Below are 22,565 nucleotides of genomic sequence, written 5' to 3' on the forward strand. Positions count from 1 at the left end.
TTGCCGAGAGAGGCATGCCTCCTGAGTCCCCAGGCCGCGCGTGAGGTTCGCTAAGCTTCTTTTTGCCGCCCTTTGTCCTACACACCTGTCTTGCTTATCTTTGTCCTCCTGAATATGTTTGGCCCAAAATTAATAGTGTCTGGGACTGAAACCCTGGCTTTACTGGAATGCCTGTGGCGTGCTGTGGTAACTGCAATTTCAGGGTCTTCAGTCATCCCACTAGTATGTTTTACTGCTCAGAAATAGCATAAGCCGAATTTAAGATTTTTTAAATATTAAATGATCATTGTTGTGCATTAAAAAAAAAATAAGAGTCATTGCCTGACTCTTCTGACTGGATCTGTTTCCTTGATTTTTCCAGCATGGGTGTCAGAGAGGCTCTGGGGAAGGATCTGTTTCCTTAATTTTTCCACTTTCTAGAGGCTGTTCACATTCTTCAGCCTGCGGCTCCTTCCATTTTCAAAGCAATCCCTTTACTCTGTTTCCACGATCACAAAATCATTCCCTCCTGACTCTGATTCCAAGTCAGCCTCCCTCTTTTGCTTATAAAGACCTTTGTAATTACAATGGGCCCACCTGGACTCTCTAAGGCTAATCTTCCTATTTTAAGGTCAGATGATTAGCCACCTTAAATCTATCTGCAACCTTAATTCCCCCTTTGCATTGTGGCATGATATTTCACAGGTTCCAGGGATTAGGTTGTGGAGTCTTCGGGGAGACATTATTCTGGCCTACTGTTAGTCAGTCTGGCGAAATCCATGGAGCCCCTCTCAGGATGATGCTTTTACAGCCATTTAGTAATATACATATGACTACAAAGGAAACCAACCCCACTAAATACGATTATCAAAATACTTTAAAAACAAATGTGTGATATAGTAATACATGTGCTTCTTTCCTAACACATTGTAAGATCTAATGGTGAATCCAGTAACTATCTTAATTTCAAAGTGGAGATGATGTATATGTGCTATTTCAAAATCATCTGCAATCATATATTATAAAAATAATGATTTCTATTGGTGACATAGTCCTAGGTAGTACAGCCACTATGGCTCATTGCCTACATTTATACTTAAAGGAAATGCTACTTTTCTGTTAGAGGTTAGTCATTTTTTTTTTTCCTACTCAAAAGCCACACCAAATTTGGCTTAAGATCTGGTTAAGACCCTGGTAGAATTAAGGAATTTACTTTATTTATTTATTTTTGGGGGGTGGGGAATTTACTTAATTTAAAAGAAATGAATAGGGGGCACCTAGGTGGCTCAGTTGGTTAAGCATCCAACTCTTGATCTCAGCTCAGGTCACCATCTCCGGGTCCCATGATTGAGCCTCAAATGGGCTCCACGCTCGGCACAGAGTCTGCTTGTCCCTCTCCCTCTGCTCCTACCTTTCCCATAAAAAAATTAATTGAAAAATCTTTTTGATAAATAAAGAAATAGTACTTCAGTAGATTGAAGTAGGACACTATCTCCTCAAAGTTCTTTCAATTCAAATTTTGTTTAGCACCTGCTGGTACAGAGACCTTCAATATGAGCAAGAAAAACAACAAACGTAATGGAAAGTCAGTGACAACATGCAAATAAAGCAACGATTCCAATCATTTATAGAGGAAAATCTGCCTTCTAACTTAAAATTGGGCGTACTTGCGTTCTCTAATGAAATCAAACCCGGATGGGGGAAGGGTAGAGGGAATACAAGCGACACAGGATTTGCAAGCATGACAACAGGGACATCTAGTGGGCACCTCAAGTACCTACCAAGAAATGCTGCAGATGGAAGCAAGCACAGAGAGCCACACTCATTAAACATTTATTGAGCACCTATTATGGATTAATATCTCTGGGCCCAGGCCAGCAGCCCACTTGTGTTCTTTTCCCTCTCCTGGCTCTATTCCACACCATAACGGCCTCATGTGTACACACCTTAGCCAAGTCCTGGACACAGGGTAGGTAAAGAAAATGATTCTGGCTATTCTTAACCTTCTAAAATGAAGTGTCTGGAGATTCAGTGCCAAAGAAAAAACTCATGCAGGTAGGAGACTACCAAATCTAGGCAAGGGATATTTGTTCATAGGGACAAAGAAAAACACTCAGGTAGGTTATGATGTTGACCCTAGGGGTGTAGTCATTCAAAACTCCCCAGACTACTTCCATGTTCTGTCCCCAGTGATCATTACTTTTTCCTTCCTCCAACAAACCCAAAGTCCCTTAGAAATAATGCAAGGGCTGTGCAAGAAGAAAGGAAGGGGAAGGAGTAAAATAGAGTTTGGAAGAAAGTGAGGGCCTTCTGCCCTTAGACCTAAAGGTGCCGACACTTGTGGCAGATCCACTCTGCAGAGGAAGGGCAGTCCCAGGCACCATTCCTCTCTGTGCTGGGGTCCTGTACCCCATTGCGGGCTGAAGATCCTTTGGAACCTGGGTGCCCACAGTCTGATGGTTAAAGGAGAGGCCCATGCAGAGACATGCTTGGGATCATTTGTACAAAGAATTCCTGAGTCTCAGGTACCCAAAACAAGGTCTACAAGGGCAGAGGGAGACTCCAAGGACACTCCTCTTAGCCTCCATGGACTCCTCAGCCAGTGAGAAGCCAAAGGAGAACCATAGGGGAGGGAAGGGAGCTCTTTCCAAGATTTAAGGGTACTGTGGCTCTTACCTGTACTTCCTTCCCCCCACATTTCCCAGTTGGGACCATTATCATGACTGCAGCAACTGTTTAAGCATTCATACCATCAATGTGGAAGAGGAGTGGGAGAGATCGACCATACCTCCCTTTCTAAAAGCCCTCTGGAGTACAGCTCCTCCCGTATTTCACTGTGCACAGGAATCACCTGGGTACTTGTCAAAATGCAGATTCTGATCCAGTGGGTCTGAAGGGGAAGCAAGAACATACATTTCTAACAACTTCCAGGTGCTGCTGCTTCAAGTAGCAAGGCTGTAGCAGACACGATTTCCAGCTGCCTGGCACTCCATTTTCTTAGAGAACCCATCCCATTCCCATTCCCTAGGAATCCACCTCATTCCATGTGATTCACTTGAGACTGGTTCTACCCTCCCAAGAGCAGGCACATGCCCCTAGCAAGGCTGATGGGAAGCCTTCCCAGGGCATTGTTAGAATTATTCAGCATTGCCAACCGTGCTTTTATAATGAACATGGTGAAGGTCATCCTTTCACCATGTTGAGTCAGCTTGAGAATGACACCACTGCAGAAGAAAATATAGCCAAGACATGATGAGAAAGAGGCAGAGCTCTGGTGAAATCCTGCACCTAGCCACGCCTCTAGACGTCTCTTTAAAATTTATTTATTTATTTATTTATTTATTTATTTATTTATTTATTTATTCATGAGAGACACAGGCAGAGGGAGAAGCAGGCTCCTCAGGGAGCCCGATGTGGGACTTGATCCCGGATCCTGGAATCACGTCCTGAGCAAAAGGCAGATGTTCAATCACATCCTGAGCCAAAGGCAGAAGTTCAACCACTGAGCCACCCAGGCGTCCCACCTGTGGACTTCTCAATTGCAAAGCCTCCTTCAGATGCATAGTCAAGATAAGAGCTACACTGCCTGAGTTCAAATCCCACTTTCACCACTTTTTAGCTGTATGATGTTAGGCCAGTTACTTAGTTTCCCTGTGCTTCCAATTTCTTCATCTGTAAAATGGGGATAATCATAGTTCCTTATTCATGAGGCAGCCATAATGTTTGGTTGGTTAATGTACGTTAAATTCTTAGAACAGTACCCAGCACGTGGTAAGATCCATAGAAGTGTCTACTATTACCATGACTATCATTATTTTTTATTATTATTTTATTATTATTATTTACCCCCTAAACAACCTCTCAGAGAAGGTATTATTTTTAATCTTCATTCTCGTCTTGTAGATGTGGAGACAGATGATGATTGTGAGACAGAATCATTTAATGAACAATGCTGCTGAGATAATGTCAAGTCAACATTCTTCCTTAAATTGTAATGTCAACTCTTCTAATGCTATCTTGTGTTATTTATTTTATTGCTATACCAATACAAAACAGTATAGATAGATAGATAGATAGATAGATAGATAGATAGATAGATAGATAGATAGATAGATTTGGGGTTTTTTTAAGATTTATTTATTTATTTATTCATGATAGAGAGAGAAAGAGAGAGAGGCAGAGAAACCGGCAGAGGGAGAAGCAGGCACCACGCAGGAAGCCTGACGCAGGACTCGATCCCGGGACTCCAGGATCACCCCCTGGGCCGAAGGCAAGCGCTAAACTCCCCAGACTACTTCCATGTTCTGTCCCCAGTGATCATTACTTTTTCCTTCCTCCAACAAACCCAAAGTCCCTTAGAAATAATGCAAGGGCTGTGCAAGAAGAAAGGAAGGGGAAGGAGTAAAATAGAGTTTGGAAGAAAGTGAGGGCCTTCTGCCCTCAGACCTAAAGGTGCCGACACTTGTGGCAGATCCACTCTGCAGAGGAAGGGCAGTCCCAGGCACCATTCCTCTCTGTGCAGGGATCCCTGATAGATAGACTTATTAATATCCCTTGGTGTGGCCACCCGTCCCAGTGTCTCCCAATAGGTCCTAAGTTGCTAGACTGAAGGCTCCCAGTGGTGCCATAAAATTCCATCTTACTTCCATTTGGTGTCTTTGCAGTATTGTCAGAGGGGCACTCACTAGGGAGCTCTTCCATGTGGAAGAACTCTCATGGTCCTTTGGGGTGAAAAGGGTGAGGTACCACGCAGGGGCTCTCCTTCCAACATCTTCTACCACCAGCATGTATCTTATAATAGAGAAAAATGCTTTTTAAAAGCAAATATTTGTTCAATAAAAGCATTAAAACATATGTTGAAAATATACTGGAAGAAGTGGTTTGCATCCTGCCAAACTTCGTGGTGCTGAGAATATTTTTTCCCTAGCATTTGTTTTTGCTCTTTGGGAGTCCTTAAAATTCAATCAACTTTGAATCATCTGTTCCGGATTCTTTAGTCTACACATCCTCTCAGTTTCCTGGCTGAATTCCTCCCTCCACAACAGCTGGCACAGGACAGCTGTGAAATCTATAAAGATATTACTTAAGGTCTTCTAATTTCTAAATAAATTTTTTAAAGTTTTCTCTTTTTTTTTAAAGAATTTTATTTTTATTTATCCATGAGAGACAGAGAGAGAGAGAGAGGCAGAGACACAGGCAGAGGGAGAAGCAGGCTCCATGCAGGGATCCTGATGTGGGACTCGATCTGGGGACTCCGGGATCACGCCCTGGGCTGAAGGCGGCACTAAACCACTGAGCCACCTGGGCTGCCCTAAAAGTTTTCTCTTTAAACATTTCAATAGATAAAAACTCAAGTCTGACCCCTCTTTATCATTTAGTGAATATTTGTTTGGTGCTTTCTATATGACAGACCCTGGGGGAAAGTGATGAATTAAAACACACACTCTTCCTGCCATACAGGAGCTGAGAGTCTAGTGGACTTAAATCCCACCCACCTCTAGACATGATTTCCTTTTGTCATTTTTCTATGCTAAATGCTCTGCAAATTTTCCAAAATCAAAACTTCCAGCACACACTGAAGAAAGAAAGGCACCGAGGGGAAAGGCATTAGCAGAAAAGAAGTTGCTTCAGATTTTATCTTCCTAATTATTAGTCTAAAATCTGCCTTTGCCAGTATATTTCAAACTCCATAAGAACAGGGGCCATATCTTTTTATTCACTGCTTTATCTCCAGCACCTAGAACAGTGGCACTTAGGCACAGGCACTTAGGAGGCACTCAACAAATATTAATTTATTGAATGAATGAATAAATGAATGAAACTAGAAATGTTGCCTGGCAGATGGTAGGCCCTCATTTGTGAATAGTTAGATGGATAAACAGGTGGTGGAATAAATGAGTGGATAACTGTATAGGTGAGTTAATGGTGGATGGACAGGTAGAAGGTGGGATAGGCTAATGGGACATGAATGAGTGGATGAATAGATGCATGGTTGGGTTAGAGCTTATGTGGGTGATTTTTAAAATGTTAAGTTTCAGAGATACCTGGGTAACTCAGTGGTTGAGCATCTGCCTTTGGCTCAGGGCATGATCCCCAAGTTCCAGGATCAAGTTCCACATCAGGCTCCATGCAGGGAGCCTGCTTCTCCCTCTGCCTGTGTCTCTGCCTCTCTCTGTATCTCTCATGAATAAATAAATAAAATCTTTTTAAAAAATAAGAATAAAATGATAAGTTTCAGTACAGTGACCAGGATACTTATAATAAAGTTTAGTTTGTAGAGGCTTGAATTTGCTCCAGTCAGGAAGATATCACAGAAACACCAGCAGGTTTTGGAGCAGCCCACGGCCAGGAAGTGGCCTGCATTTTGCTAAACTGTCATCCCAGGTCATGAGGCTCCAGCAGCACACATGGGTCGGTGCCAGGAACACCTCCTGTTTTTGCTATCCTCACCATTTTCCCTACTCCTGGCAATAGCATCTCTTCACCCTTTGAAGAATTACTTCCTCCTCCAAATATGATCTCATGGGTGGGCACATGACATAAGCTGGATTACCCAGATGTTTGCCCCTTGGAATTTGAACCTGGAGCAGAAGAACACTAATCATTTCCTAGAGCTGCTATAACAAAGTACTACAAATGGGGTGGCTTAAAACAACAGAAACTTTTTGTCTCATAATCCTGGAAGCCACAATTCCAAAATCAAGGAGCTAGGCAGGGCCTACATGCTCCCTCTGAAATCTATACATGTGAACCCTTCCTTGCTTCTTCTGGCTTCTGGTGTTTTCTGGCAATCCTTGACATACCTTAGGTTTCAGATGCATCAACTCAGTCTCTGCCCCCATCATCACATCATCTTCCCCTTGCATGCCTCTGTCTCTCCCCCTGTATGGATACTAGTTATGCTGGATCACCATCCTCCTCCAGCAGGACCTCATCTTGAGTATATCTGCCAAGATCCTTCTTCCCAATAAGATCCCATTCACAGGTATGGAGTGCTAAAACTTCAACATATGTTTTGGGGAAGGACACAATCCAATCCATAATAGACATGAAGTCTAAAACCATATGGAACTCATTCATCCAAAGGGAGGAACTGAAGAGACTCCCTGGGTCCCTGATGTGACTTGGTCCTTATGTTTTCCAAAGTCTAATGGGGAGATTTTCCTTCCTTGATTCAATGAACTATACCTTCATATCCTTACCATAAACTCCTTTTAATTTCGTCCTTTTACCCTTTTAAGACAGAAATGGTTCATGTTGCCTACAACCAAAGTATGCTAACAGCTGAACCCAATCCTTAAAGACAAAAAGGCTGAGTGTGGGGCAGACATACACACACACACACACATACACACACACACACACAGCGTCATTTCTCCCACCTCCGTTCCCTTTGGACCTTGAAGAGTGAGCTTAGCAAGAAGAGGCCAAGGGGTTTCTTTGTCAACTTAAATGAAACCAAAGGATGAGGCACCTGGCTGGCTCAGAGGAACATGTGACTCTTAATCTCCAGGTCATGAATTCAAGTCTCACATTTGGTGTAGAGATTATTTAAATAAATTTAAAAACTTAAAAAAGGGGTGTCTGGGTGTCTCACTTGGTTAAGTGTCTGCCTTCAGTTCAGGTCATGATCCCAGAGTCCTGGGATCGAGCCCCTGCCTTGGGCTCCCTGCTCAGTGGGGAGTCTGCTTCTCTCTCTCTCTCTCTCCCCCTTGTTCATGCTCTCTGTCTCACTCTTTCTCTCTCAAATAAGTAATTAAAATCTTTTTTAAAAATTAAAAGTTAAAAAAGTAAAACCTTAAAAAAAAGGAAAACAAAAGGCTTTTCCAAGTTACTTTTTTTATAAGGGCATCTCTCTCCCTCTCTATTTTAGTTCAAGAAGTTTGGATAGTTCACCAGCTAGACTGTGTTGAATTCTTGCCTAAGCTTATCACAGGGCTATTGTGACAAATAGAGGGAAAAGATTTTAAAAGAAAACATCAGCTACAAAGTGTTACACATTAATGAAGGCCCATATTTCCAAATGAGGATTATCAAGCAGTAAACTTTCCATTGAAAAGACTCCTTCAGTTTAAAATCAGTCCCTTATCCTGCTTTATTTTCCTCTGTAACCTGAAATTATGCCTTATTTGTATTCATTTACCTACCCACTGTCAGCCCTCTCCACTGGAAGACAAGTTCTACAAAGGTAAGGGGTTGGTTTCACTCACTGCTGAACCCAGTGCCAGAGGGGATAAATAAGAGAATGAACAAATGAATGAAAGCAACAAGCTCCAAACCAGTTTTTTTTTTTTTGTTAGTGCTGCAAATTACTTAACCTGAGTTTTAATTTCCTCATCACTAAAATGGGAATGCTAAAACTTACGTTGCTAGGGAATTACAGGAGTTAAGATGCAGTAAAGCTAACTATTCAAAATGTATTCTGGATGGAATGGTACTGGCACAAAAACACACACATAGATCAATGGAACAGAAGAGAAAACCAAGAAATAGACCCACAACTATGTGGTCAACTCATCTACGACAAAGCAGGGAAGAATAGCCAAAGGAAAAAATCTCCCCAACAAATAGTGTTGGGACAACTGGACAGCCACATGCAGAAAAATGAAACTGGACAACTTTCTTAGACTATACACAAAAATAAATTCAAAATGGATGAAAGACCTAAATGTGAGACACAGACCATCAAAATCCTAGAGGAGAACCAGGCAGCAACTTCTTTGAACTTGGCTGTAGTAACTTCTTACTAGACACATCGCCAGAGGCAAAGAAAACAAAAGCAAAAATCAGCTATTGGGACTTCATCAAGATAAAAGCTTCTGCACAGTGGAAGAGACAATTAACAAAAGTAAAAGGCAGTCTACAGAATGGGAGAAGATATTTACAAATGACATATCTGATAGAAGGTTAGTACCCAAAATCTATAAAGAACTTAACAAACTCAACACCTAAATAACAAATAATCCAGTTAAGAAATGGGCAGAAGACATGAATAGACACTTTTCCAAAGAAGACATCCAGATGACCAACAGACACATGAAAAGATGCTCAACATCGCTTATCAGTGAAATACAAATCTAAACCACAATGAGATATCACCTCATACCTTTCAGAATGGCTAAAATCAACAACACGAGAAACAACAGGTGTTGGCGAGGATATGGAGAAAGAGGATCCCTCTTGCACTGTTGGTGGGAATGCAAACTGGTGCAGCCACTCTGGAGAACAGTATGGATGTTCCTCAAAAAGTTAAAAATAGGGGTGCCTTGGTGGCTGAGTCAGTTTAGCCTCCAACACTTGGTTTCAGTTCAGGTCCCACATCTGGCTCTGTGCTCACCAGGGAGTCTGGTTGAAAGGTTCTCTCCCTCTGCACCTCCCCTCACTCACACACTCTCTCAAATAAATAAATATATCTTTTTTTTAAGTTAAAAATAGAACTACCCTATGATCAAGCAATTGCACTACTAGGTATTTACCCAAAGAATACAAAAATACAGATTCAAAGGGGTACAATGTTTACAGCAGCATTATAATAATAACCAAACTATGGGGAGAGCCCAAATGTCCATCCACTGATGAATGGATAAAGAAGATATGGCATATATATACACACACACACAGTGGAATATTACTTAGCCACCAAAAAGAATGAGATTTTGACATTTGCAGTAATGTGGATGGAATTAGAGTGTGTTATGCTAAGTGAAATAAGTCAGAGAAAGACAAATACCACATGATTTCACTCATATGTGGAATTTAAGAAACAAAACAGATGAACATATGAGAGGAGGAAAAACAGACAAAAGAAAGAGGGAAACAGGGATCCCTGGGTGGCGCAGCGGTTTAGCGCCTGCCTTTGGCCCAGGGCACGATCCTGGAGACCCGGGATCGAATCCCACGTCGGGCTCCCAGTGCATGGAGCCTGCTTCTGTCTCTGCCTCTCTCTCTCTCTCTCTCTCTCTCTCTCTGTGTGTGTGTGACTATCATAAATAAATAAAAATTAAAAAAAAAGAAAGAGGGAAACAAATCATAAGAGACTTTTAAAGACAGAGAACAAACTGAGGGGTGATGGAGGGAGGAGGGTGGGGGGTGGGCTAGATGAGTAATGGTCCATAAGGAAAGGACTTGTTGTGATGAGCACTGGGTGTTATATGTAAGTAATGAATCACTGAATTCTACTCCTGACACCAATATTACACTGTATGTTAACTAACTAGAATTCAAATAAAAATTTGAAAAGAAACAAAATGTAGTCTGGAGACAATAACATCAGCATCACCTGGGAGCTTGCTAGAATGCAGATTCTCAGTCTCCAACCCAGACCCACTGAACCAGAATCTGCATTTTAACAAGAAACCCAAGTGACATGTATGCACATTATACATTGAGAAGCCTTGGACAAAGGCATATGAAAATGTTTTATGAACTCTACAGCAATAAACACATACATTCTCATTATTGCACAGTTGTTTGCCATAAGCACCCTCACTGTTTCACTTCTGTGTCAAAGGCAGGTATCCTAAGGGCCTGGCAAAGCACTTAGCACAGTTTAACTAACACAAGACAGTGCCTGATAACAATAAATAATAATCTTAGAGGAACTCTGAAATATTCCTGGAAAGTATATTGATGGGTACAATCTTTCTTTCTGGAAAAATACTCTTTAAATTTTTGTGCACATGCACAACAATTTACCAAGATGTCCAAGGACAGCCTTAAGTTAGGGAAAAATAGAGACAATTCAAAACAGTAGATTTAATGGGTTAAAATAAATTATGTATATACAAATAATAGAAAGCTTGCAATCGTGTTCAGTATTATAGAAATACATGTATCCTCACTACATTAACTAAGCAAGATTTATGCAGTGTAATTTTAAAAATTTATTTTGTTTCCCATTCTGCCTGTTGACATGGGAGGGAGGGTATTCATTCAGATGTCACTTGCAAGAATTGTGTCCCTAGACCACCTATACTCTGATTTGGCTACAAAGTCAGGGGTTCCCCGAGCCTCAAGACTTGATAATTTGCTAGAACAACTAATAGAACTCAGAATAATGCTGTATTTACTCTTTCAGTTCATTATAAAGGGTACAAATGAACAGGCAGATGAAAGAGGTAGTTTTAGAGTGAGGTCCAGAAGGGTCCCAAAGGCAGGGACCTCTGTCCCTTTGGGGTTAGGATGCACCCCACTTCTGACATGTGGATGTGTTCACCAATTCAGAAGTTCTCCAAAACCCACAGTTTAAGGGTTTTTAGGAGGTTTCCTAACAGAGGCATGATTATGGCAGTTAGTGATTAACTCAATGTGAAGTCTCTCTCCCCTCCCCAGAGATGAGAGGGCGGTGCTGAAAGTTCTAGGATTTTAATCAAGGTCTAGTCTTTCTGGCAACCAGCCCCCATCCTGAAGCTATCCAGAGCCCTGCCACTTAGAGAGTCACCACCTTAGAGCAAGAGACACTCCTGCCACTTTTACCATATAGGAAATTCCAAGGGTTTTAGGAGCTCTGTGTCAGGAACCAGCCAAAGACCAAGAATCTTCCTTATTATACCACAGTGACAATGCTTACACTGTTTCATAACTATAATTCATATTTACTTTGTTTATAGATTAATTTTTAAATTGAAAGGGTTATCATTTTATTTCCTTTTCTACAGCCATTTGCTTTCCTGAATTTTCTGACTCTATTTATTTTATTTTATTTTATTTGCTGAATTTTCCTTTCACTAGGTTTTTTTCCCAAACTTCTTATAATACCAGATTTTCTATGAGTCTTATTTGCCCTGGAGACCTCTTTGGAGGGTCCTCAGTTCTCCCACTCTACTCTTTTTGGATTTGGATTTACTGTTTCCTGGGTATTCCCCTTTCTTGATTTACTTGCTTGGTTTCTAGAGTTCATCCTTGAAAACATTTCTAAGGCAGGTAATGTGAGATTGAATTTTCTGAGTCCTCATATGCTGAAAAATATCCTGATTAACAAACTGTCTGGGTATAGGATATTGATCTGTGTTCCTTTGTAAGTAACCTGGTTTTACTTCCTAAAAGCTTTTGAATTTTTTTTTCCATAGTGATCTTACATTTCACAGTGCTGTTCTTATTCATTTGCTGATTATCCAGAAGACACTTTAAACTAGAGATTAATGTTCCTTATCTCTGGGCAGTTTCTCATATTATTTCTGTAATAATTTATTCTACTCTATTTTGCTTTTCTCTTATATTAATCTTCCAGGTTTCTCATCCTTTTACTCATTTTGTTGTATGCTATATTTTGTCGTATTAGTTATAAGTCAATAAAACTGGAAAAAAAGTAAAACAAAGACTCAAAAAAAATTTTGTCTCTCTTGCATATTGGAGGATTTCCTTAAATGTTTGATAATGTTTGGGAATCAGGAGGTTTTTTTTTAAGATTGTATTTATTTATTTATGAGAGACACAGACAGAGAGAGAGGCAGAGACACAGGCAGAGGGAGAAGCAGGCTCCATGCAGGGAGCCCGACATGGGACTAGATCCCGCAACTCCAGGATCAGGCCCTGGGCTGAAGGCAGCGCTAAACAGCTGAGCCACCCAGGCTACCCAGGAGATATTTTTTTAGAGCTGTTTGGAAGCTCAGTGTCCAAGGTTCTACCAATAATGTTTGCTTTAGGGTAAGTGAGTGGACATTTAGCCTTTAAACCAGGTAACCTTTCAAAAGAGACATTTAACTTCTAAGAGTAGAGCCCTCTGGATTTGGGTGAGCAGGGTGGAGATGTGGCATCCACACTCTGAGCCTAAATATGATAGTGGGAGATTGACTGTCCTGTGGAGAGACATTCTATTTATTCCCTTGTTTTTGGCAACATATCTCTCTTCCCCTGTCTGTCATGCTTGGCATTTCCAAGTCCTATGTTTCTCCGAAAATATTCTGGAAGGCCTCAGGATGTCTCTGAGGACATCATACTTCTAGACTATGGATTACACTACTCTTCTCATCACCAACCTCTCCTTCAATTTTCTTTCCTACCTTTCCAATCCTTTAAATCTCTCATTGACTTATGGCCTTTGTCTTGTTAACCTTTGTCATGGTAGGTTTATATCTTTTTATTCCTATACTATTATTTTGGCAGGGAACTCAATAGGGAGAAACAATAAATAGGAGTAACCAATCAACCATCTTCTTTTATTTAAGATTTTATTTATTTATTCATGAGAGACACACACACAAAGAGAGAGAGAGAGAGAGAGAGACATAGGCAGAGAGAGAAGCAGGCTCCCTGGAGGGAGACTGATGCAGACTTGGCCCCGGGACCCCAGGATCAGGTGCTCAACCGCTGAGCCACCCAGGCTGTGAGGGCCGAGAAAATTAGGGTCATTCAAGTTTAACATTGGCACAAGTACAGCCACTGCAGCTTCAGTAGCCATCTCAGGCCACTGTGACCAGGCCACTGTGACCAGGTACTGAACTCTACCTTACCCCGGCTACAGAAAAAACACAAAGCCTACCCTTATCAGAATAAGGAAGCAAGAGCTTGTGAGACCTCTTTACTGGAGATTCTCACACCCCCACCCTTACTGAAAAACCCCACCTTACCCCTAGACCAGCCCATAAAATAAAAACCCAGTTGTAATCCACCTCGGGGTCCAAGTCCCTGCTCTGCTGTGTCAGGTATACTTGGACCCAAGCTCAAGCTTGTTAATAAACCCTCATGTACTTGCATCGGTGTCGGCTCCTTGGTGGTTTTCTCAGATTCGCAATCTTGGGCACAACACAGGCCTCCCGCCAATCAACCGTCTTTAACCAAAAATCAATCAGATTAAATTAGATTCCAAAACCTAAACCACCATGTTAAAAAGTCACTGTCAGGTGTAAGAATACTAGACATGGTCTCCAAACCACTACTGAGTTTGAAAACTATGGGTTTCAAAAACAATCATTTTGTGCATAGTCTCCCCTCCCCCTACTCACTGGAAGGTCATGGCTGGCTCCGGTACCCCCAAGCTGCCTTACCCTCTTAGTGAGTTGCTTCAGGGTCAGGGCATACACCTATCCTTCCCCTCCTCTCCTTTCTCCTCTTCCTCTTCCTCCTGGTTTTAAATAATTTTAGACTTAGAGAAATGTCACAAAAATAGTACACAAAGAGAACTTTATACTCTTCACCCAGCTTCCTCTTGTTAACATCATACATAACTACAGTCCAATTACAGAAACCAAGATATGAGTGTTGAAATGATACTATTAACTAATCTCCTGCCCTATTCAAACCTCAAAGATTTTCCCTCTGCTGTCCTCTCTCTGCTCCAGGATTCCATCCAGGAGCTCACATGGCATTTAGTGGCCAAGTCTCTTCAGTCTCCTCTGACCTGAGACAGCTCCTCAGGTTGTCTGCTCTCATGACCAGGATACTTTGGAAGAATACTAGCAAATTATTTTGTAAACTGCCCTCCCATTTGGGTTGGTCTGATATTTTCTAAAGATTAAATAGAAGTTATACGTTTTGAGCAAGAATACTATGGAAGTGATGCTGTGCCCTTCTCATTGTATCACATCAGGAGGTGTGTGAGGTCAACATGCATTATCACCAATGATGTTCATTTTGATCACTTGGTTAAGGGGATGGCTGCCAGTTTTTTCCATTCTAATGTTACCATCATTTTTTTAAGGTTTTACTTATTTATTCATGAGAGACACACAGAGAGAGGCAGAGACATAGAAAGAGGGAGAAGCAGTCTCCTCACAAGGAGCCTAATGCGAGACTGGATCTCAGGACTCCAGGATCACAACCTGAGCCAAAGGCAGGCGTTCAACCACTGAGCCACCCAGGTGCTCCTACCATCTTTCTCTAGGTCATTGACAAATACTTTGCAGGAAAATACCTTGAAACTGCAAATATCCTGTTTCTCATCATCTTTTTACTCACTAATTTTTTATCTATCAGTGATTCTTGGCTATGATGATTCAATGGAAACCCCAAGGGCATCCTGTTTCCACATCTCACTCACTTCCAAATAAGTCTCTCTGTGTGTATCCAAGTGACAGAGGGCAGGTTGCAGGCCTGTGCCCCAGCTGCAGAGGAGGTGAGGAATTTGAGTTCTGATTTCTAGACTGGGATACTAACATAAGGATTTCTACAAACATAAAGAGCGCTTTCCAGGGATGGTAGGTAATCATGACGTCCACTACAACCACAACTATTTTTTATAGTGAGAAGAAGAAAAACACAGAATATGTATAGAATACAACTACTTGTATAAAAAGCAAAAATAGCCTACATGCAGAGACTATCTCCAGAAGGTTCTAGGGGAAATAAGTAACCCTTTTCTCTGGGGAAGGGAACTTTATTATCAAAGAGGAGGAAGACTTGATTATCAGTGTATATTCGTTTGTACCCTTTGATTGAGAGGGATGTAAAGGAAAGGAGGGAAAGCGGAGGAAGGAGGGTATGAGGGAAGGATGACCATCTTTCTTGCTCCTCTCATCCTCAATGGTGGGCCCTAGTGTGGTCTCCAGCAAGACCTTCTTAACTTTTCTTTCTCCATATAGGAGGGCCTCTAGATACATCAGGACACACCCTCTCCACCCTCGCAAAGAGAAAATTATAGAACTTGCCTGGGCATAGAAAGTGCTCATTATCCATCCAGCTGGAGAGGAGGGTGTAGCTTTAATAGGCACATTCGGCTTCTTTGCACTGAACAGAACATGTTCGCCAGCAAACATGAACACAGCCCCTGAGTCCTGAGGACTGGGTGAAAATAAAAATACATTTTAGGTATCTGTTGTCATAACTTAGTTGCTAGACATTTAGCATGTTTCTAATACTTAATAAAGAAGTTTACATTGTACAACACTCTGTCTGGTCAAATAAAACCACCAATCAAGGGAAAATCCCACCCTCTTTCTATTCCCAGCAGCATTTTCTCATTCTCTCTCAATTAATTATGTAGAAATTGTTTTAAGCTCTGAGAGCTCATCTAATGGAAATGGAAAGGCGCTAGAGGAAGAAAGTTGCTAGTGGTTAACAAGCTAACTAGGACTATCAGAGATCCTTTACTTCTTTACTTCCTTTTCCTGCTCAGTGAATAAGAACGTGGTCACAGCTCTCACCCAGTCCAACCCACTCATATTCCATATGATAATGCAGACATGACTAACGTATAACTGGAAGATACTAATCCTCACGTCAGATTTTCAGCATATGGGAGTCTGATAACAGTTATTGTTTCAATATTTATGTGTACCATGAACACATAATACTTTGAGGTCAGGAAATACAGCTCCTCTTTATTCTCCACCTTCTGACAACTGAAGCTACCAATAACAATCTGCTAACTTAAAAATATCTTAAAGCAGTTTTCTAGAGACTACAGGTTATTATAGGCAACAATCACTTTCTTATCTTATGCTTCAAAGTCCATCTCAAAAATCACCTCCTTTCCAAAATCTTTTATCACACTTCCCCCAATTCTGCAAACTTGGGTGAAGTAGATACCCCTCTTCTGTATTCCCCAGCATCATAATTATGATCTGAAGATAAAGTCTGTGCCTAGATAATCTGAGTATCTTCCACACATGTCACAGTGTCTAGCCCACAGTAATACAATGGCTGAATGAATTAAAAAACTAATTCACTACCTAATTAATATGTGTAAATTAATTAAACAACTGATTCAAAGGGTTGATTCTGCTTGTTTTTTAAGAGAGAGAAAGGGAGAGTATTGCTTATTTATATATATCTGAAATTTTAAAGTCCAGAATACACTTTTAAAATTTTTTTTAATTTATGATAGTCACACACAGAGAGAGAGAGAGAGACAGAGACAGAGACACAGGCAGAGGGAGAAGCAGGCTCCATGCACCGGGAGCCCGACGTGGGATTCGATCCCAGGTCTCCAGGATCGTGCCCTGGGCCAAAGGCAGGCGCCAAACCGCTGCGCCACCCAGGGATCCCCAGAATACACTTTTTAATTCATTTCTAACCCAGGTCCTTAAGTGATGTGTTAGACCTGTGTTAGAAGAATGATAATAATCCAGGGGTGCCTGGGTGGCTCAGTTGGCTAAGCGTCAGATTCTTGATTTTGGCTCAGGTTATGATTTCAGGGTCTTGGGATTGAGCCCCCTCCCTCTGCCCCTCACTCTGGTCACTTTCTCTCTCTCTCTCTCTCTCTCTCTCTCTCAAAAAAAAAAAAAAAGAATGATAATAACCAAGTAGTAAGAAAAAAAAGGCCTAGGACACACAATATGGATGAAATTCAAAAATAGAATGAACATAATGTTGAACAAAAGAAGCTAGACATTAAATAGCACGTACTGTCTGGTACTGCTTATATACAGTACAAAGATTAACAAAACCCATGTAAGGAGTTGAAAGTCAGGACAGTGGCTGCTGCTGGTGGGGAGGTGGTAGTAATTAAAAGAGGGGACTAGGGAACTAGTGGGGACTGATAACGTTCTATTTCTTGATCTGGATGCTCATTACACTGGTGTGTTCAGTACATAAAAATTCATCATCTATATATTCATGATTTGTGCTCTTAAATATAAATATAAAGTATATAATATTTCAATTAAAAGTTTAAAAAATAACACAGACCAAGCAGAAAGCTTAAAGCCAGTTACATTCTTCAGCAAAATACAGATACTTTCAACCAATATGAGATACCAATTTGGTATAAATAAAGCCATTACTACTTTAGGATCACACAGGAGATCTTAAAGAATGTCTGTGTTCTAAGCAGCCATAAGCAGTCTCCACAAAGCAAGCCTTTAGACACCTTCTGCCCAAGATAACATAATTCCATAGTTGGTATTGTGCACATACGGAAGTGGACCAGATGACAGTTGACACCAGTCCCATAGTTGACAAACTTTATCAAATTAGGAAATTCAGTTTCAAGTTTTAATTATTTTGTTTTAATTATAAAATCCCACATTTGAGTTTATCTTTGTGTATGGTGTAAGAGAATGGTCTAGTTTCATTCTTCTGCATGTGGCTGTCCAACTTTCCCAAAGTCATTTATTGAAGAGACTGTCTTTATTCCATTGGATATTCTTTCCTGCTTTGTTGAAGATTAGTTGACCATAGAGTTGAGGGTCTATTTCTGGGTTCTCTATTCTGTTCCAGTGCTAGAGGAGAACCCAGGCAGCAACCTTTGTGACTTCAGCTGCAGCAACTTCTTGCAAGACACGTCTCTAAAGGCAAGGGAAACAAAAGCAAAAATGAACTATTGGGACTTCAAGAAAAAAAAAAGCTTCTGCACAGCAAAGGAAACAGCCAACAAAACTAAAAGGCAACATACAGAATGGGAGAAGATATTTGCAAATGACATATCAGATAAAGGGCTAGTATCCAAGATCTATAATGAACTTGTCAAACTCAGTGCCCAAAAAACAAACAATCCAGTCAAGAAATGTGGAGAAGACATGAACAGACATTTCTCCAAAGAAGACACACATGGCCAACTGGCACATGAAAAAATGCTCCACATCTCTTACCATCAGGAAAATACAAATCAAAACCATTTTATACCAGTGAGAATGGTGAAAATTAACAAGACAGGAAACAACAAATGTTAGGATGTGGAGAAAGGGGAACCCTCTTACACTGTTGGTGGTAATGCAAGCTGGTGCAGCCACTTTGGAAAACAGTGTGGAGGTTCCTCAAGAAGTTAAAAATAGAGCTACCCATGACCCAGCAATTGTACTACTGGGTCTTTACCCCAAGGACACAGATGCAGTGAAATGAAGGGGCACATGCACCCCAATGTCCATAGCAGCAATTTCCACAGCCAAACCGTGGAAGGAGCCGAGATGTCCTTCCACAGATGCATGGATAAAGAAGATGTGGTAAAAATATAGATGTGATATATATATATATACACACACACACATATACACACACATATGCACACACACACAAAATGGAATATTACTCAGCCATCAGAAAGGATGAATATCCACCATTTGCTTTGATGTGGATGGAACTAGAGGGTATTATGCTGAATGAAATATGTCAATCAGAGAAAGACAATTATATGGTTTCACTCGTATGTAGAATATAAGAAATAGTGCAAGGGATCGTAAGGGAAGGAGGGGAAACTAAGTGGGGAAAAATCAGAGAAGAAGACAAATCATGAGAGACTCCTAACTCTGGGAAACAAAGGATTGCTGAAGGGGAGGTAAGGGGGAGGACAGGGTAACTGGGGGACCCGCATCAAGGAGGGCACAGATGTGATGAGCACTAGGTGTTACACTATATGTTGGCAAGTTGGAATTCAAACTAAAAAAAAGAAAAAAATCCCACATTTGCTAACAACTATTTAACTGATCTTTTTAAAGGTTTTTTTTTAACATAATCTCTCTACCCAATGTGGGGCTTGAACTTACAACCTTGAAATCAGAGTCAACTAACCTTTTTTTTTTTTTTTAAGATTTTCTTTATTTATTCATGAGAGACGCACAGAGAGAGGCAGAGACATAGGCAGAGGGAGGAGCAGGCTCCCTGCAGGGAGCGGATGTAGAACTCCATCCCAGGAACCCAGGATCACCACCTGAGCCAAAGGCAGACAGACGCTCAACCACTGAACCACCCAGGCGTCCCAGTCAACTGACCTTTTAAAAAATGAATGTAAAATACTTTCAAAACCGTTATAACGGCTGAATATGTTAATGTTCAAGCAAAAAGAAGGATTCCACTTCTAAATTTGATTCCATTTTAAATTAAGTCATCACAAGCTTTACATACTTGGTGTAAAGGGCTAAAGCCTATATATTACACGGCATGAAATTCTGTCATGGGCTGAATGAAATCCCACCTGGAATGGTGATGGACATTCCATCTCTCCACCCATTTCACAGATGAGGAAACTATCATTGCCTTGACTGTTTCATTAAACTCCTGCATCCTTAGACCTCAGCCCCATGCCTGGCACGTAGTGAACACTCAACAGGTATGTGTAACATGAACCAAGGAAGCTTGGACAGGTTGTGCACATTGCCCAAAGTCACCCATCCTTCCAGGGTGCCCAGCTTTCTTTGGGAGCAAATCCAACCGGAGGGCCACCTGGGACACCAGCTGTGAGCCTGAGGTGAGCCACCGGATGCCGGCCTAGGCGTGGCCGTGCGTTGCCCGGGTCTTCAATGGGTGTAGCGTGGGGCGGGGGAGTTGACATCACCCTCTTACTCAGAGGTGAGCCGCTCTTGTTTCTTCCACCTGGCCGTCCCAGGTCCCCCAGGCTCTTTATTTTTTACCTTTTAGGATTTTATTTAATCATGAGAGACACGGGGAGAGGCAGAGACACGGGCAGAGGGAGAAGCGGGCTCCCCAGAAGGAGCCCGACGCGAGGCTGGATCCCGGACCTCGGGATGCCGCCCCGGGCCAAGGCCAAGGCCGATCTCGGCGCCGAGCCCCCCAGGCGTGTCCGCCCCCAGGCTCCTTAAAGGGGAGGCGGGAGTCTCCGGGCAGAGGCCCCCGCGCGGGGGTGACGGGCGTTCCCGCAGGGGAGGGCGCGAAGTGCCTCGGGGACCCCGGGCTCTGGAGGCGCCCGCAAGGGGCGGGGTGCCGGGGTCGCCGGAGGGGCGCGGGCGGAGCGCGCAGGTGGTCGCGCTCTCCCGGCCGCAGCCCTCGGGCCCCGCCGGTGCTCTCCGCGCTGCGGGGCGCTCCTCCTCCCCGGGGGCGAGCGAGACCCGGCAGGCCCGGGCCGGGCGAGCCTTCACCCCCCGCGGGGCGGAGACCGCGGCGGGCGGGGCGGGGGCGGGGCGGGGCGGGGCGGGGCGGGGAGCCGGCGGCTTCCCTGCCGCGGCCGCGCGCAGCCCCGCGGGCCCAGCCGAGCGCCGTCGCCGCCGCGAGCTCGGACCCCGCACCCCGCTTCGCGCGCGCCGGGCCTGGGGCGCCTCTGGGCGGGGCTCCGGGGGCGCAGGCGTCCGGCGAGGCTGCGGGCCACGGGCGCGGGAGAGCAGGTGGGTGCCGGGGCTGGGGGGCGGGGGGCCGGGGCCGGGGGCGGGGGGCTGGAGCTCCCTGCGGCTTCCTTTGCGCAGCGCCCTGCACGTGAATAGCTGCTGAAATGCAAATAACGTCCCCGGCGTGTGGCCGCTTTCTCCGGCCTTACCTGTCTGGCCTTGCAAAATAGTCTCCAGTTAGCCTCCGGGGCTGCCCTTAGGGGTCAAGGACGGGTTTCTGTCCAACCCACCTCACTCCCTCTGGCCCCAGGACCCTGCAGAACTGGCCAGGGACAGGCGGGGCGGCCTTTGACAGACTCTCTGAACTCCAGGGGAAGCGTCAGGGGCCGTGTCCCTCCTCCTTCTGTCTGGCTGTCTGGCTGCCTGTCTCTCTGTCTGTCCTTTGTTGCATTTTCTGTAGGCCGGGAGGACAGGAGGAGGTGGACGGCTGGGCTTCCCCCAGGGAAGGCAGGTCGGCCGGCGCGCTTTGCTTTCTGTTCTGGTCTCCTTCGACGTGCTTTCCGGGTTGCAGTTCGCTGCTCCCCTCAACAAGTAACAGCTTGCTGCGAATGAGAAGTTCACTCAGAAATGAAGGTGCAGAAAGATAGGAGAGGAATGTGGGGAAACCAGGTTGTCTAATTTTAGCTTGAATTTCGCTGTAAGGGAGTCACTATATATTGCCTACATGAGAAGTGGGGGGTTTTTGGTTTCAGAGAAGTGTTTTGATTGCCCAAGTTAGGAAAAAACCAATGTCTGACCCAGGAAGGAGTCACTTTAAAGTACAAACTTTTTAAATAGCTACACCTCACAGCATAGCATTTTAGAAATTGTGAGGATCTTAAAGTCAGATCAGTTCAGTGCCACATTATGGGGTTATCTTTATTGCTTCCTCACTGGGAAAGATATTAGTAGAAATGCTAAGAGAGTTTAGCTCATGCGGTTTGAAGAGGTTTGTTTCAGATTGGTGTTGCAGTTTTATCAAGGACATGTCCCAATGTAATGGTGGAGAGTTTGGAGTTAGAAGGACCTGGATTTCTGTCTGGGCTCCACCATGTAACTTGCTGCATGACTTCCAACAAGTTGCCTAACCTCTCAGCCTGAGTTTCCTCATTTCTAATGGGATTGCTGAGCCGAGGAAGGAGATAACACAAATTAGTGGTTCATATCCACAGCACCAGCTAAGTGTATAACATAACAAGATACTTGAGCCTGATGATGACAGTAAAGCGAGTGGGTAGGCCCCATATAGTCATTAAGTAGCATTCACTGCTCATGCAGGTCTCCAAGTGTGCCTCTGTGCTTGGGGAGGTGCAAGCATTACATCCTTCACACAAACACAAGGAGCTACTTCTGAACCTTGAATTTGATTTGAACAAATAAAGTCTGTCCTGAGCCCATTCAGATTTGCAGTGTATCTTTTTGTATATTTTGAGATTCTCTTATGCTTTCAAATGTGAGCAGTTTCAAATGCGCACAAAACTAGTATGACATTGGTGGTGTAATTATTGATTATTAAAAATAATGATCCTCAGGTGTCACCACAGTCCCTGGCTTAATATTGATTTGGGTAGATGGAAGGCAGGAACTGAGTTCTGAAGTCAATTTTTCACATGGCTGTTTAGACTCAAAAGTGTGAGCCATAGATCAGTGTTACCTGGAGCTTATTATACATGCAGG

At 43.0% G+C, this 22,565-nt stretch overlaps 1 protein-coding gene across 1 annotated transcript in view; it reads left to right on the top strand.

Annotated features, from left to right (window-relative positions):
- The first annotated feature begins 20,728 nt into the window (after positions 1-20,728).
- FERMT1 (FERM domain containing kindlin 1) overlaps positions 20,729-22,565 on the top strand; it is a 36,550-nt gene continuing 34,713 nt past the window's right edge. Inside the window, exon 1 of the mRNA XM_025469343.3 lies at positions 20,729-20,909. The gene's annotated coding sequence lies outside the window, so the exon portion shown is untranslated. The remainder of the gene's footprint in view (positions 20,910-22,565) is intronic.

Source organism: Canis lupus, chromosome 24, assembly GCF_003254725.2.
Source record: "Canis lupus dingo isolate Sandy chromosome 24, ASM325472v2, whole genome shotgun sequence".
Lineage (NCBI taxonomy): Eukaryota > Metazoa > Chordata > Mammalia > Carnivora > Canidae > Canis > Canis lupus.